Here is a 9474-nt window from a genome sequence, read left to right as displayed (position 1 = left end):
TCCATACCACCATTACCTCCATCCTTCCATCATTCCATCCTTCCATACCACCATCCTTCCATACCACCATTACATCCATCCTTCCATCATTCCATCCTTCCATACCACCATCCTTCCATACCACCATTACATCCATCCTTCCATCATTACATCCTTCCATACCACCATCCCTCCAACCCTCCATATTTCTATTCAGCCATCCTTTTATCCCTCCATCCTTCTATCCCTCCATCCCTTCCCCCTCAAGGACCTGCAACATGTCACCACACAGAGTTGTTTAGGACATGCAGTCAAACAAAATCTTTAGAATCAAACAATGATACATATTTTAAATAGACACAGTATACTTTGATATCAGAGCATTAGTTCCATATTAGTATCATTATAATTATCAATAGCATATGGTTATTAGTCTTACCTGGGGATGTGCCTGGCTTCAATTGAGAATAGACTGAATCTGCCTCAGGTGGGGTTGATGTTTCTGTTAGGAGTGAGGATAAAACACCAGAAAAATATAACAGTTATATACAGATTATTATACAGCTAGTCAATATGGGGTCAAAGAAATGTGAGGTTATGATAGGGGGAATATGGAAGGAGGGATATCCAGTCTTACATTTCTTCCTCTTGGCTTTGGCCTTCTGTTTAAGGTCAACCTCAGCATAGGTCACATCAACAAGTCCAGTTGCTGCTGACAATTTACATTTCCAGTCAACAAATGAAGGAAGTAGCTTATTGCATATTCTGCATCTTCATTGAAACTCAAAAATCACACATTTAGATTTCACTGAAAGCCAACCTGTAGAATGAGTCTTACCTGTGGTCTTCCCTGTCTTGACCTCAGAATAGACTGGATTTTCTTTTGGATCAGCTGGCATTTCAGAGGAGGAGAAGGAGAGAATTTGTACGTTTCTATCAAATTTAATGAGTAAAAAACACTGCTACATTTTGTATTAATTTATGTGACAGTTGAGTATTACTTTTCTTCTTCTTGTCCAACTTTTTGAGTTGAATCTGTGTGTAAGTCACATCACTTGTGGTCCCGTGTGGCTCAGTTGGTAGAGCATGGCGCTTGCAACGCCAGGGTTGTGGGTTCATTTCCCACGGGGGGACCAGGGTTCAATTCCCACGGGGGGACCAGGATGAATATGTATGAACTTTCCAATTTGTAAGTCGCTCTGGATAAGAGCGTCTGCTAAATGACTTAAATGTAAACTTGATCCAGTAGTAGCAGCACCAGCATCTGAAATATACAGGTAATACACTAATACACTATCTCTACTTAGTGTTAGTATGTTAGTCATATTAAACATATGAAGAGCAAATTGTATCATAGATGTTAGTGCCACCTGTTGGTCAAAGAAGAGAGAGAAAGAATAATTGGTTGGTTTTCCCTCAGCTTGCCTAGGGACATAGAGTACGGTAACATCTATACAAAGTGGATGGTGAAAAGTCAGTATGTGAAGTTACAGAGAGGAGAGTGACAGTGGTCTGGGCTGAGAGACTGACCATGCTGCAGATGTGTATACTCATCATCAGGAGCCTGGCCCTGGGTAGATCCTTAGTCCTGTTGGGGGTCCAGGTTGGTCCTCTGGGGCTGGGGGGGCCTACAGGGAGAGAGATAGTCATGAAACACACAGATTAGATTTTACTGTATGAAAAGGAACGTAGTTGAAAGGCATGTGTACTCGTGACAATATTCTGTTTCAACATGAACCTGTAATGAACAATGCATATTATAATACTGTTTTAAACTTTTGTTATTAGACATTTTTCTCCTAAACATGAACCAAAAAGTTAAATGAGAAATTATAAAAGTCTCACCTTTGGCATTTTTATATCGACACAGCAGTACCAGGAGAATGGCCAGTAGAACACCAGCAACAACCAGGCCCACAACCACTCCTACTAGGACTGATGTAGAGGGTCCAGGAGTTACACCTGGAGAGAGAACAGCAAATCACTATCAGGTTCTGAGGTAGTTGTAGAAAATAAATAAAGTAGTGGACAAAGCAAAACATTACTACACATTTCTACACAGACACGTACACACACACAACATCATTCACAGTGATAGTGACAAGATCACTGATAATTGATTATGTGGGTCTGGACTGGATCTCTCTCTGACACCAGTAGAGACCCTGGTCCGACTCAGCAGCTCTACTGATGGTGAAGGTGGCTCCTGTTGTAGTGTGTCTGTCCTTGTACCCTTGCACTGGTTCTGACCAGCCTGGTCAGAGAGAGATATGGTGGTGGTATTACTGGTCTGACCTGGAATCTGTTCTTTATTTATTAACCAGTGGTAAGTCCAGCCTGTGAAGTCTGATATGTCACAATGCAGCTTCTATCAGATACAGAGGTACCAAACTCTGGAATTCTTATCTTCACATTGTCAAAACCTCATCATCTCTCAATAACTTCAAGCGAAGACTAGGGGTGTCACGCCCTGACCTTAGAGACTCTTTTTATGTCTCTATTTTGGTTTGGTCAGGGTGTGAGTTGGGGTGGGTATTCTATGTTCTATTATTTGTAATACTATGTTTTGTCCGGGTAGGGTTCTCAATTAGGGACAGCTGCCTATCGTTGTCTCTGATTGAGAACCATACTTAGGTAGCCCTTTTTCCACCTGTCTTTGTAGGAAGTTAACTTTGTTTGTGGCACATAGCCTTTAAGCCTCCAGCGACGGTCTCCAGTCCGGAGCCTCCAGCGACGGTCTCCAGTCCGGAGCCCCCAGCAACGGTCTCCAGTCCGGAGCCCGCAACGAGGGTGCTCAGTCCGGGTACCGCAACGAGGGTGCACAGACCGGGGACCGCAACGAGGGTGCTCAGTCCGGGGACCTCAACGAGGGTGCCCAGTCCGGGGACCGCAACGAGGGTGCCCAGTCCGGGGCCTGCAACGAGGGTGCCCAGTCCGGGGCCCGCAACGAGGGTCCCCGCACCAGAGGTGCCACCAAAGTGGGGTGAGCCAGTGGTGGAGCGGGGTCTTCGTCCCGCACCTGAGCCGCCACCGCAGATAGATGCCCACCCAGACCCTCCCCTATAGGTTTAGGTTTTGCGGCCGGAGTCCGCACCTTTGGAAGGGGGGATACTGTCACGCCTTGACCTTAGATCTTATTTATGTCTCTATTTTGGTTTGGTCAGGGTGTGAGTTGGGGTGGGTATTCTATGTTCTATTATTTGTATTTCTATGTTTTGGCCGGGTAGGGTTCTCAATCAGGGACAGCTGTCTATCGTTGTCTCTGATTGAGAACCATACTTAGGTAGCCTTTTTTCCCACCTGTCTTTGTGGGAAGTTAACTTTGTTTGTGGCACATAGCCCTTAAGCTTCACGGTTGTTTTGTAATGTATATTGTTTTTGTCGGCGTCATTTCTAATAAAAAGGAATATGTAAGCTCACCACGCTGTGCTTTGGTCTCCTCCTTTTGACGGCCGTGACAGGGGGTCAGCCTGATGAACCAAACTACCCAATAATCCCCTTCATGTAGCCTAACTCTCACTCACACACACACAAACACATGTACCCACATAATCAAATATGTTTGTTTTTTACTGAATATATTATCTACACTTATAATTAATATGCTTTGTTTAACTGATTGAACAAAGTTTTTTTTAAACTTATAATTGTGGTGTGGTTTTCATGAGCTATTTTGAGCTTCTAACCCCAATAAATAAAAGATGGATAGATAGATAGTGTAGGCCTCCACTCAAACCGTTGCTAAGTTGTCAGGTGGCAAGCCTAGACATCTAACCTTAGTTGTATTTACCTTGTAGTGTGTAGAGTTTGAGACGCTGTGTGAAGAAACACGGTAAACATCTGGGGTTTCTTATCGCCCCCTTCAGGACAGACCTGTAACTACTCCACATTCTTGTCGAACACAATATAGAAACTAAGATGTGATTAGTTAGATAGCAACAACATAACCCCTCAGTCTACTGGGTCTGTCCCCTTATTCCTTCGTCTCTCTATGTCATCATATTAGTTTATATTATATGTTTCTCAGGCTCATGCTACAACCTGATTAAAAGCTGTAGTGACCAACACCTCCATTTCTCTACAGTCGGTAAACACAGTGTAACCAAACAACGTCATCATCAGTTGCCAAATTTATTGTGCATATGACATACTTCATATTCTATGAATGAAACATTTTCTTGTCCAATAAAGGAAATAGTTAGCTGACAATATTCAAAATCCAGAGAAATACATTAATCATCATCATCGCAGAGTTGCACATAACTCCATTCTAAGCCTCTGGCAAGTCTTCCGGACCCCTACAGTTCCTGTGGCTGTGACACGAATGGGGCTTTGACAGAATTAGAAAGGTACAGATGCTTAAAGAGAAACAGAAAAAATTGAATCTGATGTCATGTTCATCTCTACACAACTTCCTGTTACTGTAAAAGTAAATGGACACATCAACACTTTGGTCTTTCTGTGGGTGGAAGAGAAAACTATAGTATGTATCAGAGAAAGAAACTTAATGGATAAAACATAGTTGTACAAAAAGTGAAGTCAATATTATATTTATCATACCTGGTCATGTTGACATGTTCAGTACAATCTTTAATGTCACTAAGAGAGGTGTCAAAGGTTTGACGTCATGGCATGTTTATCATTTGGTTTATGTTGTAGCTATTTGGAGATCAACTGCATGTAGATGTTCTTGAGTTACAGTCTGTCAACTGTAAAGTAATAACCCCAGGAAAGTAGTGATCACAGTGGTAGATTGAATGTAAAAGAGAAATTAATGAGTGAACTACAAAATATGTATGCTGCAAGAACAATGTCATTCGTCGCTCTGACAAGGACATACATCCCTGCACAACTTTTCATGTGTACTCATCAGCCCAGCAACTAGGTTTTCGCATATGATTACAACCAATTCTCTATCTGTCTCTCTATGATCACAGCGGGAAACGGCAGCTTCACACAGTGCCTTCCTTCACAAACCCACACTGCTAAAGAGGAAGAGAGCAAACCATGACCACTCAACTATGACAAACAAGTGACCTAATGTGAAGTTCCTCAGCCTTTGAATTTCATTCCCTGTGCATTGTTGTACAACAAAACTACAAAACAACAAACGATGTAGACAGACCTGGACACGAACTTACATATAACGTGAAGAACGCATGAACAGGAAACAGACTACATACAAAACGAACGAACGAACGATACCGAAACAGTCCCGTGTGGCGTAACATACAGACACTGACACAGGAGACAACCACCCACAAACAAACAATGTGACACCACCTACCTTAATATGATTCTCAATCAGAGGAGATGAAAACCACCTGCCTCTAATTGAGAACCATATCAGGTACCCATTAAACCAACATAGAAACACAAAACATAGACTGCCCACCCAAACTCACGTCCTGACCAACTAACACATACAAAACAGGTCAGGAACGTGACATAACCCCCCCCTTAAGGTGCGAACTCCGGGCGCACCAGCACAAAGTCTAGGGGAGGGTCTGGGTGGGCATCTGACCACGGTGGTGGCTCAGGCTCTGGGCGAGGTCCCCACCCCACCATAGTCAATCCCAGCTTACGTCTCCCCCTCCGACTGACCACCCTCCTATTACACCCACTTAATTTACAGGATAACATCAAAATAAGGGGCAGCACCGGGACAAGGGGCAGCACCGGGATAAGGTAGCTCAGGACAGAGAGGTAGGTCAGGATAGAGAGGTAGCTCAGGATAGAGGGGCAACTCCGGGCTGAAGGGCAGCTCCGGACAGAGAGACAGCTCTGGACTGAGGGGCAGTTCAGGATTAATGGCAGCTCTGGGCTGAGGGGCAGCTCATGGCTGGCTGACGGCTCTGGACGCTCATGGCTGGCTGACGGCTCTGGACGCTCATGGCTGGCTGACGGCTCTGGACGCTCATGGCTGGCTGACGGCTCTGGACGCTCATGGCTGGCTGACGGCTCTGGACGCTCATGGCTCGCTGACGGCTCTGGACGCTCATGGCTCGCTGACGGCTCTGGACGCTCATGGCTCGCTGACGGCTCTGGACGCTCATGGCTCGCTGACGGCTCTGGCAGATCCTGTCTGGTTGGCGGCTCTGGCAGATCCTGTCTGGTTGGCGGCTCTGGCAGATCCTGTCTGGTTGGTGGCTCTGGCAGATCCTGTCTGGTTGGCGGCTCTGGCAGATCCTGTCTGGTTGGCGGCTCTGGCAGATCCTGACTGACGAATGGCTCTAGCGGCTCCTGACTGACTAACGGCTCTGACGGCTCGGGACAGACGGGCGGCTCTAATGGCTCGGGACAGACGGATGGCTCAGACGGCGCTTGGCAGACGGATGGCTCAGATGGCGCTGGGGAGACGGATGGCTCAGATGGCGCTGGGGAGACGTATGGCTCAGATGGCGCTGGGGAGACGTATGGCTCAGATGGCGCTGGGGAGACGGATGGCTCAGATGGCGCTGGGGAGACGGATGGCTCAGATGGCGCTGGGGAGACGGATGGCTCAGATGGCGCTGGGGAGACGGATGGCTCAGGCCGGATGAGGCGCACTGTAGGCCTGGTGCGTGGTGCCGGAACTGGAGGCACCGGGCTAAGGACACGCACCTTCAGGCTAGTGCGGGGAGCAGGGACAGGGCACACTGACCTCTCGAAGCGCACTATAGGCCTGGTGCGTGGTACCGGCACTGGTGGTACCGGGCTAAGGGCACGCACCTCAGGGCGAGTGCGGGGAGAAGAAACAGTGCGTACAGGGCTCTGGATACGCACAGGTGGCTTAGTGCGTGGTGCCGGAACTGGAGGCACTGGGCTGGAGACACGCACCACAGGGAGAGTGCGTGGAGGAGGAACAGGGCTCTGGAGACGCACTGGAAACCTGGTGCGTGGTGTAGGCACTGGTGGTACTGGCCTGGAGCGGGGAGGTGGCGCCGGAAATACCGGACCGTGCAGGCGTACTGGCTCCCTTGAGCACTGAGCCTGCCCAACCTTACCTGGTTGTATGCTCCCCGTCGCCCGACCAGTGCGGGGAGGTGGAATAACCCGCACCGGGCTATGTAGGCGAACCGGGGACACCATGCGTAAGGCTGGTGCCATGTAAGCCGGCCCGAGGAGACGTACTGGTGGCCAGATATGTAGGGCCGGCTTCATGACATCCGGCTCAATACTCAATCTAGCCCTACCAGTGCGGGGAGGTGGAATAACCCGCACCGGGCTATGAACACGTACAGGAGACACCGTGCGCTCTACTGCGTAACACGGTGTCTGCCCGTACTCCCGCTCTCCACGGTTAGCCTGGGAAGTGGGCGCAGGTCTCCTACCTGTCCTTGGCCCACTACCTCTTAGCCCCCCCCCAAGAAATTTTTGGGTAGTACTCACGGGCTTTTCGGGCTTCCGTGCTAGACGCGTCCCCTCATAACGCCGGTTCCTCTCTCCGGTTTCCTCCGCTCTCCGAGCTGCCTCCAGCTGTTCCCATGGGCGGCGATTCACTCCAACTTTAGCCCATGGTCCTTTTCCTTCCATGATTTCCTCCCAAGACCAGAAATCCTGCTTCGTGCGCTGTCTCTCTCTCCCGTTACACCGCTGCTTGATCTTTTGTTGGTGGGTGGTTCTGTAACGGAATTCCTCCTCCTCTTCATACGAAGAGGAGGAGTAGTGATTCGACCAAAATGCAGCGTGGTTATGTGACATAATGATTTATTAAACAAGACGAAGATGAAACGAAATACACTTGATAAACTACAAAACAACAAACGATGTAGACAGACCTGGACACGAACTTACATATAACGTGAAGAACGCATGAACAGGAAACATATTACATACAAAACGAACGAACGAACGATACCGAAACAGTCCCGTGTGGCGTAACTTACAGACACTGACACAGGAGACAACCACCCACAAACAAACAATGTGACACCACCTACCTTAATATGATTCTCAATCAGAGGAGATGAAAACCACCTGCCTCTAATTGAGAACCATATCAGGTACTCATTAAACCAACATAGAAACACAAAACATAGACTGCCCACCCAAACTCACGTCCTGACCAACTAACACATACAAAACTAACAGAAAACAGGTCAGGAACGTGACAATTGTAAAAAGCCAAACTTAACCAATTGCTTGATTAGCGTTATTATACAAGACGAGTGGACTTAAAAATGACAAGAATTTGAGCCAAAGTGTTAGTCTTTAATCAACAAACTCTGCTTGAAGTCAGTTGTATTTGAACAAGCTTGTTGAGTAAAATACAAAATGATTCTTTGCTCAAAACGACACCATTCATCATCATTATCATTATTCCAGCATGATCTCTTCACAGGTTGATTTTCAGAATGGTTTGTTTCAATACCTGTGTATTTGCATGTACTATGACTGGTTGAATAATCTTATGCTACACAAACATAGATAACATACATTTTTCAAAACTAATCCTATCTGTTACTAGTTGGACTTATTTCACACATTACTGATATGTTTGTTCCAGTTTATATGATTTAGGTAGTCTCAATAATCAATCTTCCCTACCCCAACAGTTATTCTGAATGCAGGTTGCGTGTGACTGAAAGTTTCAATTGTTGGATATCCTACCTTTGGCTGGATTCCAATAGAAAAGACACATCCCTTTGCAAGCCGGCATAATTTGACTAAACCAGGAGTTTCAGACCAGTGTGTTAGGGTGTAACTAGGCCCTCAGGGGCTTTATGATATATGTAATGTGTTGTCATAATGAGTTTAATTTTAAAGGTAACATATTCACTTAGACATTCACTTGGTGAAGGCTACAGTACTGAAAACCATTCAATACAACAATCATGCCTCTGTCGCTAACAAGTAAAGTTGTGAATGTTAATTACAATTCAGTCTAAAAGCAAGGCACTCAACGTATGCAAAAAGGTAGAAACATTTTTTATTCTGTGAACGGAACATTTTGGGGAATTTATTGAATTCCATCTGGTTATTGGGACAGACATGAATGCCATTTTGGACATGCGGACAAATCAAATAAGAACAACTACAATCCACATGTAACAAAGACTCTCCATCATATACTCTCTGATTACAACCTCATCGATGCCTGGCCAGCACATAATCCTAATGCAAAAGAGTACACTTTCTATTCACAGGCATAAATCAACCTCACTAATCAATGTCACACTATTATCTACAACTATTTTCTTTAATCAAGAAAGATACATATGAGCTTGTCTGATCACAACACCTACTACAGCCAGTGACACATTTAAGAATCTCCTAATTGTAACTAGGCCTTCAAAGAAAGGCATAAGGCCTGATGATGTATGACTGTATATATGATAATTAATAAAGGGAGACGATTTACAATCATCAAATTGTAAGCAAATTGTGTAGATCCTGATGAAATTAAACAGTAACATCTAGGCCTATCTACAGAATGTACACGTGTAAGATGCAGAGGATGCAGAGGGTTGTATATCTATGCAAGGCCCAGCCTATGACCACATCCTGTTCAGC

Source organism: Salvelinus namaycush, chromosome 6 (genome assembly GCF_016432855.1).
Source record: "Salvelinus namaycush isolate Seneca chromosome 6, SaNama_1.0, whole genome shotgun sequence".
Lineage (NCBI taxonomy): Eukaryota > Metazoa > Chordata > Actinopteri > Salmoniformes > Salmonidae > Salvelinus > Salvelinus namaycush.
Note: the sequence above shows the minus strand (reverse complement) of the source record.